The 11,630-nt window shown below is 42.8% G+C and overlaps 1 long non-coding RNA gene across 1 annotated transcript; it reads right to left on the reverse strand.

Moving 5' to 3' along the window:
* Positions 1-4,061: 4,061 nt before the first annotated feature.
* On the reverse strand, positions 4,062-5,303 carry LOC124706903. The gene is made up of 3 exons (XR_007004614.1): positions 5,227-5,303; positions 4,913-5,123; positions 4,062-4,110 (listed from the first exon to the last, which is right to left on the reverse strand). It is a non-coding gene; the product is annotated as an uncharacterized LOC124706903 (long non-coding RNA).
* Between the last annotated feature and the right edge of the window lie 6,327 nt (positions 5,304-11,630).

The following is an 11,630-nucleotide window of genomic DNA, read 5'->3' on the forward strand; positions in this document are numbered from 1 at the left end:
GCGGGGGATCGAAAGAAAAAGGCAAGTGACCAAATTTGAGGTGCCAAAAAAAAACTCCAAGAAAAGAAAGTTTTATAGTACATAGAGGATGACATGCGGGTCCCATTTAGCAGCAGCGGTATCACCGTTTGAGAGGCGGCAGGGGATCGAAAGAAAAAGGTAAGTGACCAAATATGAGGTGCCAAAAATAATTCAAGAAAAGAAAGTTTTATAGTGCATAGAGGATGACATGCGGGTCCCGAGTTAGCGACGAGCGGTATCACCGTTTGAGAGGCGGCAGGGGATCGAAAGAAAAAGGCAAGTGACCAAATTTGAGGTGCCAAAAAAACTCCAAGAAAAGAAAGTTGATTGCACATAGAGGATGACATGCGGGTCCCATTTAGCGACGGCGGTCTCAACGTTTCCAAGGCGGCAAGGGATCAAAAGAAAAGGGAAGTAGCCGGAAATAGGGGGTCAAAAAAAATCCAAGAATAGAAAGAATTTTGGTTCATAGAGGATGACATGCGGGACCCATGATCCTGCATCGTAAACGGCTCGATCGGAGAACGTTGAACGAGATGGCGCGATCGAGAAAAAAAAACAATGCCAGAGAGGCTGCCATCTGGGCCCTACATCCCTCGGCGGTGCGGATTTGCGTTGACTCGGCCGGCGAACCCGAGATTTCGAGATGCACCACGTCCCGGGCCACCATACGCGACGTTTTGGCCGCTTTCGTCGGGCTAGGTGGCCTCAAAAACGAGAAAAAAAAAGTATTGACATGCACCACGGAGGGACCCAAAATCGTCGGCCATGGTACACCAGCAACCACGGCGCGACTTCAACTTCGTCGGCCATGGCAACTTTTCTTGTAGTGTATCCTTGTTATCGTTTACCTACTCGAGGGCGAGTAGGAACTAAGCTTGGGGGTGCTTGATACGTCTCAAACGTATCTATAATTTCTTATGTTCCATGCTAGTTATATGACAATACTCACATGTTTTATATACACTTTACATCATTTTTATGCATTTTCCGGCACTAACCTACTGATACGTCTCCGACGTATCGATAATTTCTTATGTTCCATGCTACATTATTGATGATATCTACATGTTTTATACACATTATATGTCGTATTTATGCATTTTCCGGCACTAACCTATTAACAAGATGCCGAAGAGCCAGTTGCTATTTTCTGCTGTTTTTGGTTTCAGAAATCCTAGTAAGGAAATATTCTCGGAATTGGACGAAATCAACGCCTAGGGTCCTATTTTTGCACGAAGCTTCCAGAAGACCGAGGGGGAAGGAAGTGGGGCCACGAGGCGCCGCCACACTAGGGCGGCGCGGCCCAGGTCTTGGCCGCGCGGCCCTAGCGTGTGGGGCCCTCGTGTGGCCCCCGCGTTGCCCTTCCGCCTACTTAAAGTCTTCGTCGCGAAACCCTCCGTACCGAGAGCCACGATACGGAAAACCTTCCGGGGACGCCGCCGCCGCCAATCCCATCTCGGGGGATTCGGGAGATCGCCTCCGGCACCTACGCGGAGAGGGGAATCATCTCCCGGAGGACTCTTCATCGCCATGATCGCCTCCGGAGTGATGAGTGAGTAGTTCACCCTCGGACTATGGGTCCATAGCAGTAGCTAGATGGTTGTCTTCTCCTCATGTGCTTCATTGTTGGATCTTGTGAGCTGCCTAACATGATCAAGATCATCTATATGTAATACTATATGTTGTGTTTGTCGGGATCCGATGGATAGAGAATACTATGTTATGTTAATTATCAATCTATTACCTATGTGTTGTTTATGATCTTGCATGCTCTCCGTTATTAGTAGAGGCTCGGCCAAGTTTTTACTCTTAACTCCAAGAGGGAGTATTTATGCTCGATAGTGGGTTCATGCCTCCATTAAATGCTGGGACGAGTGACGGAAAGTTCTAAGGTTGTGGATGTGATGTTGCCACTAGGGATAAAACATTGATGCTATGTCTAAGGATGTAGTTATTGATTACATTACGCACCATACTTAATGCAATTGTCCGTTGTTTGCAACTTAATACCTGGAAGGGGTTCGGATGATAACTCTGAAGGTGGACTTTTTAGGCATAGATGCATGCTGGATAGCGGTCTATGTACTTTGTCGTAATGCCCAATTAAATCTCACTATATTTATCATATCATGTATGTGCATTGTTATGCCCTCTCTATTTGTCAATTGCCCGACTGTAGTTCACCCAACATGCTTTTATCTTATGGGAGAGACACCTCTAGTGAACTGTGGACCCCGGTCCTATTCTTTACATCGCATACAATCTCATTGCAATACTTGTTTCATTGTTTTTCGCAAACAATCATCTTCCACACAATACGGTTAATCCTTTGTTACGACGAAGCCGGTGAGATTGACAACCTCAACTGTTTCGTTGGGGCAAAGTACTTTGGTTGTGTTGTGCGGGTTCCACGTTGGCGCCGGAATCCCTGGTGTTGCGCCGCACTACATCCCGCCGCCATCAACCTTCAACGTGCTTCTTGGCTCCTCCTGGTTCGATAAACCTTGGTTTCTTTCTGAGGGAAAACCTGCTGCTGTGCGCATCATACCTTCCTCTTGGGGTTCCCAACGAACGTGTGAGTTACACGCCATCAAGCATATTTTCTGGCGCCGTTGCCGGGGAGATCAAGACACGCTGCAAGGGGAGTCTCCACAATCCAATCTCTTTACTTTGTTTTTGTCTTGCTTTATTTTATTTATTACTTTGTTTGCTGCATTATATCAAAACACAAAAAAATTTGGTTGCTAGCTTTACTTTATTTATTGTCTTGCTCTCTATATCAAAAACACAAAAAAAATTAGTTACTCATATTTGCTTTACTTAATTTCAACATGTTTCCTTTTAATTTTACCGTAAAAGACTGAAGCGATTCAACCCGGTAAGGATTGGATCTCTGTGCATATTGTGCTAGTCCCTGGATCGACTCGCTAGCACACACGGTTCGATGAATAAACAGAATAGCAAATGCGTTATTATTACAACGTGTATGATCCAGAATATATTTATTACAACTTGCATAGCTCATGGCTAGCTCAAATAAAAGAGTTCAAAGCGGAAAACAAATAAAAGCAAAGAGCTCCATCACGCCACAGGCGAACATGCTGAGTGGAAGCTCGCGACCTAAATATGGAATATCACTCTGTCCTCAATGTTACCAGCAACATGAAACGTTGCAGCCACGCAGGGTCAATACATTGAATGTATTGGCGAGTATCACTAGAGACTTATAACAAACCTATCAAGTACATTTTCAGGGCGAGAGTTCAAACTTTTATTTTGCACAAAGCAATCATATTATCACCCTAGTTTTTATCCCAGCGATTTTAATCTCCGAACTCCTATAGTGCACATGTGAGTAGGCCAAGCTCGGGGCCCCTACCATGCTAATCTCCTTTTCTTCATCGCACATGTCAGTAAGTCAGGCTCAATGCCCTTGCCATGCCAATCTCCATTCCACTAGTGTACATGTCGGTAAGTCGGGCTCTACACCCTTACCATGTCACTCGCCACCGAGTGTACATGTCAGTAAGTCCGACTCAACACCCTTACCATGCCACTCACCACCAGTGAACATGTCAGTAAGTCAGGCTCAGCGCCCTTACCATGCCACCCTCCCATCAACTAGTGTACATGTCAGTAAGTCAGGCTTTATGCCCTTACCATGCCACTCGTCCTATACATGTCAGTAAGTCAGGATCAAAGCCCTTACCATGTTGGTCGATCTACAAACTTCTCAAGTACTATTCATATCCACCCCAATTTATCTAATTATTGTTTTGTCGACTAAACTAACCTTTCAACTAATACATACCCATGACATGATATTCCACCCACTTATAAAGTAAGCGTATCCAAGCAATCAAACATAGGTTGACAACCAATGAATCCGAGTCATAATAAAGATATGGCTATCCTGCGCGGGTTTCATAGCAATAGCACACAATCCATCAATAACAATCCTACACATGTACTTGTACTAAAATCATTCTTCACGTATATGAAAACAATGGATCTGTTATGATCAAAAGTTCAACTTGCCTTATTTGTCGTTGGCGTTCGCGCTCTTCGTGTTACACTCCGCACGATCTAAACAATAAAATAATCACAATAAATATCTAGAGAGCACAAACAGAGAGAACACACAATAAAATAATGCATGCATGCTCCAAAAATAAATTTATATTTGAAAATACTTTACAAGCCGATTTGTTTGTTCAATAGGAATTTCAAATAGGCAATTTAACACAAACAATAACCTTTTGTATAAAATAGCTTCGTAAATTTTATAAACATGTACTAGTTCATAGAAATTATCCTTATCTTTAATTTCCTATTGGAATCAAAATAAAATCATTTACCAAATTTATGATACATTGAAAATACTATAACACTAGTTATAAATTTAAAAATCTGTAACTTTTGTAAAAATAGAAACTAACAGTACCAAGGTGTTCTTCTCATTTTTATGAATCCAACGGTATATCATTTGTTAAATTCCGAGGTTACGAAATATTTTCTATGAATTTTACAAGATTTAACATTTCGCGGTCTTTTAATAATTTTGTCCGAAAAGTTGTCAGAAAAAGTTTCTCGGATGGAGAAACTTTCTACACAAAAGTTGCAGGGAACTTAATTACAAACTCAAAGGAAAAAAGAATCGTCTAAAACGGAGCTCTAAATTTATTGTTACGAATTTTCAAAATTTTGACATAAGCTATGAGCTAGCAGTGATACGAACGGATTGATCGATTGTGAGGTTGAGCCATCCAGTTAATTGAGTTAACACGGACCCTTGGATTTTGATCTGACAGTGCGTAATGGATCTGCTAAAAAAAATTATCTAACTGTACACTGCATGTCGTGCCGTAGGCTCATGACGATCTCATACCGGCCGAAATATGAACTGCAGCTCGTCGACGGTGGTTCCGGTTACGGCATTCTCCCAAGGTGGCGCAGTAGTGGACGGTCTTCAACTCCTCGCGGTGGTCACGTACGTATCCTCGGAGTCAACTGGCTCATACTTGAATGACCGTGACGGGTGGATGGAGGTCGCAAACTCCGGCGAAGCTCCGATGAGAAATCACGAGCCTACCGGGGATCTACAGAGAGGAAAAACTTGTTGAGAAGATGTACTATTGCAATAGAAAGAGCATGGCGTCAAACTGAGGAGCAGGGGCGGTCGGACTCGATGGTGTCATCAACCTTCAAGATGGCGGCGGCGGTGAGCTCGAAATCCGGCAGCCTGGCGGCGGATTTGTTAGGGTTTTTGAGGGGAAAAGGAGCACCGAGTTGGGGGTATTTATAGACGGAATTTCGTGGAAAAGGGGGCAGAAATCTGAGCTGAATCGACGAAGGAATCGGAGAGAAACCGCGTCTGTTACAAGCGCGTTCACGAGATGAACTTGGGCTGAAGGTAGGTGATGATTCGTGGACCCAGCTGTCAGCAGGAAAGGAAACAAAAGAACCAAAAAGAAAATGAAGCAACGCGGGTCGCTGCCACGCTGATGCTGGCCTTGGCCGCTCGGCTTGCACGCGCGTGCGCGTTCGGCTGGTCCGGCCGGCCGGCCGTTCTTTTTTTTTCCTTCTCTCTTTTCTTTTCTTATTAAAACTACAGTTAATAAAACTGACGCAAAAGAAAAAAATATACAAAAATTTGTAAAACACTTTCAGTACAGTATCTGGATATAATGGGCACAGCCCCAACCCATTAAAGCACTTGGTTAATTATGTTATGCCTATAGATTAATCAACAAGGAGCAAAACTAGCAATATAAAACACTTTTATGCAAGAAACATGTAAAACATTTTCTAAAACTGAAACTTTGACATGCTGATATGATGCAATGCATAAATTTTAAAATTCTCAGATTTTGGGATGTTACAGACTACCACCCTTAAAAGGAATCTCGTCCTCGAGATTCGAGAAGGCTAACGGGGTTTAAGTGCGGGGATGGCTAGGTGCTACCACCCTTAAAAAGAATCTGGCTAGGTCGCTTCTGAAAGGTTTACTTGGCAATGGTTCCATTGTGTGGCATCCGAAATTTATTCCATGTCACTTTCCAAGGATATTACTTTGATGGGATCTGTGTTACTTCTTTCCTTGATATGAATGTATAAAATGCACCAGTATTGAAAGATACAAATATTGGAAGAAGTTGGTCAAAACTTACGAGTTGCTGCATTTGGCGCTTCAAAGACTTCTTCCACGTTGACATGGTTTAGGTGTCCTTTACGGGGCGGGATGGGATTGTTCACATTCGGATTTCCGGCACCATTATTATTTTCGAGGCGGTCCCATGAATAGTGTCCCAACTTACGGCACTTGAAACACTCCAATTTGCTCATGTCCCTTTTGTCGGAGCGATTGTGGTGTCCAACATCATCTTTTCCTTCAGGACAATCCCGGGAATAGTGCCCCGACTCTTTACATTTGTAGCATTGCACACGGCGGATATCTCTCCTGCTAGTGTTGTTGATGTAGCGATTCGGCCATTATTGCCACCATTATTTTGACCGTTACCTCTCCGAGAGTGGTGGTTTTGATCATCATGTATGTTTACTCCATGCTCGTGGTGTTCAGAATTGCCATTCCCATCATGGTGTGTACGGACCCTCTGATCCGCTAGCGAGTTGTGGTTGTTCTGGTTGTGCTTCCTCTTGCGGTTCTCGGCTTGGTTCCGCTTTCCCTCAAGAATTCTAGCCTTGTCCATCGGTGTACGAAAATCGGGAACATGTACCACCGACGAGTTGAATAGCAAGCTCATCATTCAAGCCATCCAGGAATCTCTCCTTTCTCTTTGCATCAGTATCCACATCTTCTGGCGCATAGCGTGCTAGATTGCTGAATTCCTCTATGTATTCAGACACCGTGCGGAAACTCTGAGGCAAGTTGCGGAACTCTCTCCTCTTCAGGCTCATAACTCCAGATGAAACATGAGCTGTGCGAAAACCCTCCTGAAACATCTCCCATGTGATGCCATCAATAGGATGGGTTATCTGGAAATTGTCCCACCAAGAGGCTGCGGGTCCTTCAAGCAAGTGAGCAGCAAACCTCACCTTCTCAGCGTCGGTGCATCCCACAGTTACCAAGTCTTTGTCCACAGAGCGCAGCCAATCAAAAGCTATCATTGGCTCAGGTGCACTAGAGAACTTGGCGGGCCTCAACCTCGAAACCTTGTGAGCATGTCCACATGTGGAGGTGGATTGTTGTTGTTATTGTTGTTCTGGTTCGATTGTTGTTCGCCATGAACTGAGTCATCACTTGCATCAACTGTGTTTGTGCTGCCAACATCTGTTGCATATCATTGTTGTTGTTGACAGTGTCATTGTTGTTGTTGCCAGTGCGTGCACGTCGAGGAGTCATCTGTTTGGGTAAGAATAGATAAGTTTTAGATAGATAGAACTACAGGAAAATACTACCCATACTAATCACAAACATGGCAGCAAGCTTTCACATCAAACATATCACACAACAATCAAACAAGACATCCCTATAGCAAAGACAGAATCTGTCCAGAATTTTACTACTGTGAAAACGTATTTTACAGAGGCACTTAAATACGTCAGAATATTTAGCCAATTTTTGTGCATGTACAGGAACGAATTTCGCACTTAACCTGAATTTTTCGTGATTTTTGGAGTTACCAGTAAAGCATGAAAAATCGTGTGGTAAACAGCAACATCCAGAAAACTGCACTTCTTCAATTCAATACTTTATGGAAAACACCTTTAATATTATAAATTCTCACGAAAATTCCTAACAATTCAAAGATTCAAGAATAACAGATCCTAAGCAACACCTTGGCCATACCACAAAACGATATGGTCAATATCCTAGCTATCACGAATATCGATTTCCTAACGAAGAACTAATGGTGGCAAATCCTAGTTAAACTTTGAAGAGTTAGACGTAGTCCGAGATCTTTATGAACTTGCGCTTCTTTGAGCGGGTGTTCATTGTTGACGGTGTGTCCTCTTTCAGAGGGTCTTCCTCATTATTAGACATAATTTAGATCACCTCCTCGGAGTCATCTTGTTCGTCTTCCTCTTCGGTTTATGCACCAACTTTGATTCCATCACCATCCTCATCATCATGTTCATATCTTCCAATAATTATTCCAACAGAGGTTTGACTTGTTAACTAAAGTGGGTGATGAACATCTACTATTTTGAATAGAGGAGAGTGAGAAAAATGATAGATATAGAATTATGAGAAATGAAGAGCGAGAAGATAGAAGACAAACTTAAATAGGTTTTCAGTTCCTATGGTCTTCCTAATCTACTCCTTTTCTAAGGTCACGAACCTACAGTCAACACAATGCTCTGATACCATCTGAAGCGATTCAACCCGGTAAGGATTGGATCTCTGTGCATATTGTGCTAGTCCCTGGATCGACTCGCTAGCACACACAGTTCGATGAATAAACAGAATAGCAAATGCGTCATTATTACAACGTGTATGATCCAGAATATATTTATTACAACTTGCATAGCTCATGGCTAGCTCAAATAAAAGAGTTCAAAGCAGAAAACAAATAAAAGCAAAGAGCTCCATCACGTCACAGGCGAACATGCTGAGTGGAAGCTCGCGACCTAAATATGGAATATCACTCTGTCCTCAATGTTACCTGCAACATGAAACGTTGCAGCCACGCAGGGTCAATACATTGAATGTATTGGCGAGTATCACTAGAGACTTATAACAAACCTATCAAGTACATTTTCAGGGCGAGAGTTCAAACTTTTATTTTGCACAAAGCAATCATATTATCACCCTAGTTTTTATCCCAGCGATTTTAATCTCCGAACTCCTATAGTGCACATGTGAGTAGGCCAAGCTCAGGGCCCCTACCATGCTAATCTCCTTTTCTTCATCGCACATGTCAGTAAGTCAGGCTCAATGCCCTTGCCATGCCAATCTCCATTCCACTAGTGTACATGTCAGTAAGTCAGGCTCTACACCCTTACCATGTCACTCACCACCAGTGTACATGTCAGTAAGTCCGACTCAACACCCTTACCATGCCACTCACCACCAGTGAACATGTCAGTAAGTCAGGCTCAGCGCCCTTACCATGCCACCCTCCCATCAACTAGTGTACATGTCAGTAAGTCAGGCTTTATGCCCTTACCATGCCACTCGACCTATACATGTCAGTAAGTCAGGATCAAAGCCCTTACCATGTTGGTCGATCTACAAACTTCTCAAGTACTATTCATATCCACCCCAATTTATCTAATTATTGTTTTGTCGACTAAACTAACCTTTCAACTAATACATACCCATGACATGATATTCCACCCACTTATAAAGTAAGCGTATCCAAGCAATCAAACATAGGTTGACAACCAATGAATCCAATCATAATAAAGATATGGCTATCCTGCGCGGGTTTCATAGCAATAGCACACAATCCATCAATAAAAATCCTACACATGTACTTGTACTAAAATCATTCTTCACGTATATGAAAACAATGGATCTGTTATGATCAAAAGTTCAACTTGCCTTATTTGTCGTTGGCGTTCGCGCTCTTCGTGTTACACTCCGCACGATCTAAAAAATAAAATAATCACAATAAATATCTAGAGAGCACAAACAGAGAGAACACACAATAAAATAATGCATGCATGCTCCAAAAATAAATTTATATTTGAAAATACTTTACAAGCTGATTTGTTTGTTCAATAGGAATTTCAAATAGGCAATTTAACACAAACAATAACCTTTTGTATAAAATAGCTTCGTAAATTTTATAAACATGTACTAGTTCATAGAAATTATCCTTATCTTTAATTTCCTATTGGAATCAAAATAAAATCATTTACCAAATTTATGATACATTGAAAATACTATAACACTAGTTATAAATTTAAAAATCTGTAACTTTTGTAAAAATAGAAACTAACAGTACCAAGGTGTTCTTCTCATTTTTATGAATCCAACGGTATATCATTTGTTAAATTCCGAGTTACGAAATATTTTCTATGAATTTTACAAGATTTAACATTTCGCGGTCTTTTAATAATTTTGTCCGAAAAGTTGTCAGAAAAAGTTTCTCGGATGGAGAAACTTTCTACACAAAAGTTGCAGGGAACTTAATTACAAACTCAAAGGAAAAAAGAATCGTCTAAAACGGAGCTCTAAATTTATTGTTACGAATTTTCAAAAATTTGACATAAGCTATGAGCTAGCAGTGATACAACGGATTGATCGATTGTAAGGTTGAGCCATCCAGTTAATTGAGTTAACACGGACCCTTGGATTTTGATCTGACAGTGCGTAATGGATCTGCTAAAAAAATTATCTAACTGTACACTGCATGCCGTGCCGTAGGCTCATGACGATCTCGTACCGGCCGAAATATGAACTGCAGCTCGTCGACGGTGGTTCCGGTTACGGCATTCTCCCAAGGTGGCGCAGTAGTGGACGGTCTTCAACTCCTCGCGGTGGTCACGTACGTATCCTTGGAGTCAACTGGCTCATACTTGAATGACCGTGACGGGTGGATGGAGGTCGCAAACTCCGGCGAAGCTCCGATGAGAAATCACGAGCCTACCGGGGATCTACGAGAGAGGAAAAACTTGTTGAGAAGATGTACTATTGCAATAGAAAGAGCATGGCGTCAAAGCTGAGGAGCAGGGGCGGTCGGACTCGATGGTTTCATCAACCTTCAAGATGGCGGCGGCGGTGAGCTCGAAATCCGGCAGCCTGGCGGCGGATTTGTTAGGGTTTTTGAGGGGAAAAGGAGCACAGAGTTGGGGGTATTTATAGACGGAATTTCGTGGAAAAGGGGGCATAAATCTGAGCTGAATCGACGAAGGAATCGGAGAGAAACCGCGTCTGTTACAAGCGCGTTTACGAGATGAACTTGGGCTGAAGGTAGGTGATGATTCGTGGACCCCAGCTGGCCACTCGGCTTGCACGTGCGTGCGCGTTCGGCTGGTCCGGCCGGGCCGGCCGTTCTTTTTTTTTCCTTCTCTCTTTTCTTTTCTTATTAAAGCTACAGTTAATAAAACTGACGCAAAAGAAAAAATATACAAAAATTTGTAAAACACTTTCAGTACAGTATCTGGATATAATGGGCACAGCCCCAACCCATTAAAGCACTTGGTTAATTATGTTATGCCTATAGATTAATCAATGATACGTCTCCAACGTATCGATAATTTCTTGTGTTCCATGCCACATTATTGATGTTATCTACATGTTATATGCACACTTTATGTCATATTCGTGCATTTTCTGGAACTAACTTATTAACAAGATGCCGAAGTGCCGGTTCTGTTTTACGCTGTTTTTGGTTTCAGAAATCCTAGTAACGAAATATTCTCGGAATCGGACGAAATCAACGCCCAGATTCCTATTTTACCCGGAAGCATCCAGAACACACGAGAACCGCCAGAGAAGGGGGCAGGGCCACCACACCACACCCCGGCGCGGCCAAGGGGGGGGGCGCGCCGCCCTAGGGTGTGGGCCCCCGGAAGCCCTCTGCGCCGCCTCTCCGCCTATATAAAGCCCACGACCTAAAAACCTCGGGGCGTTCGACGAAAACCACAAAAACCTTCCAGAGCCGCCGCCATCGCGAAGCCAAGATCGGGGGACA

This window comes from Lolium rigidum, chromosome 4 (genome assembly GCF_022539505.1).
Source record: "Lolium rigidum isolate FL_2022 chromosome 4, APGP_CSIRO_Lrig_0.1, whole genome shotgun sequence".
Taxonomy (NCBI): Eukaryota; Viridiplantae; Streptophyta; class Magnoliopsida; order Poales; family Poaceae; genus Lolium; species Lolium rigidum.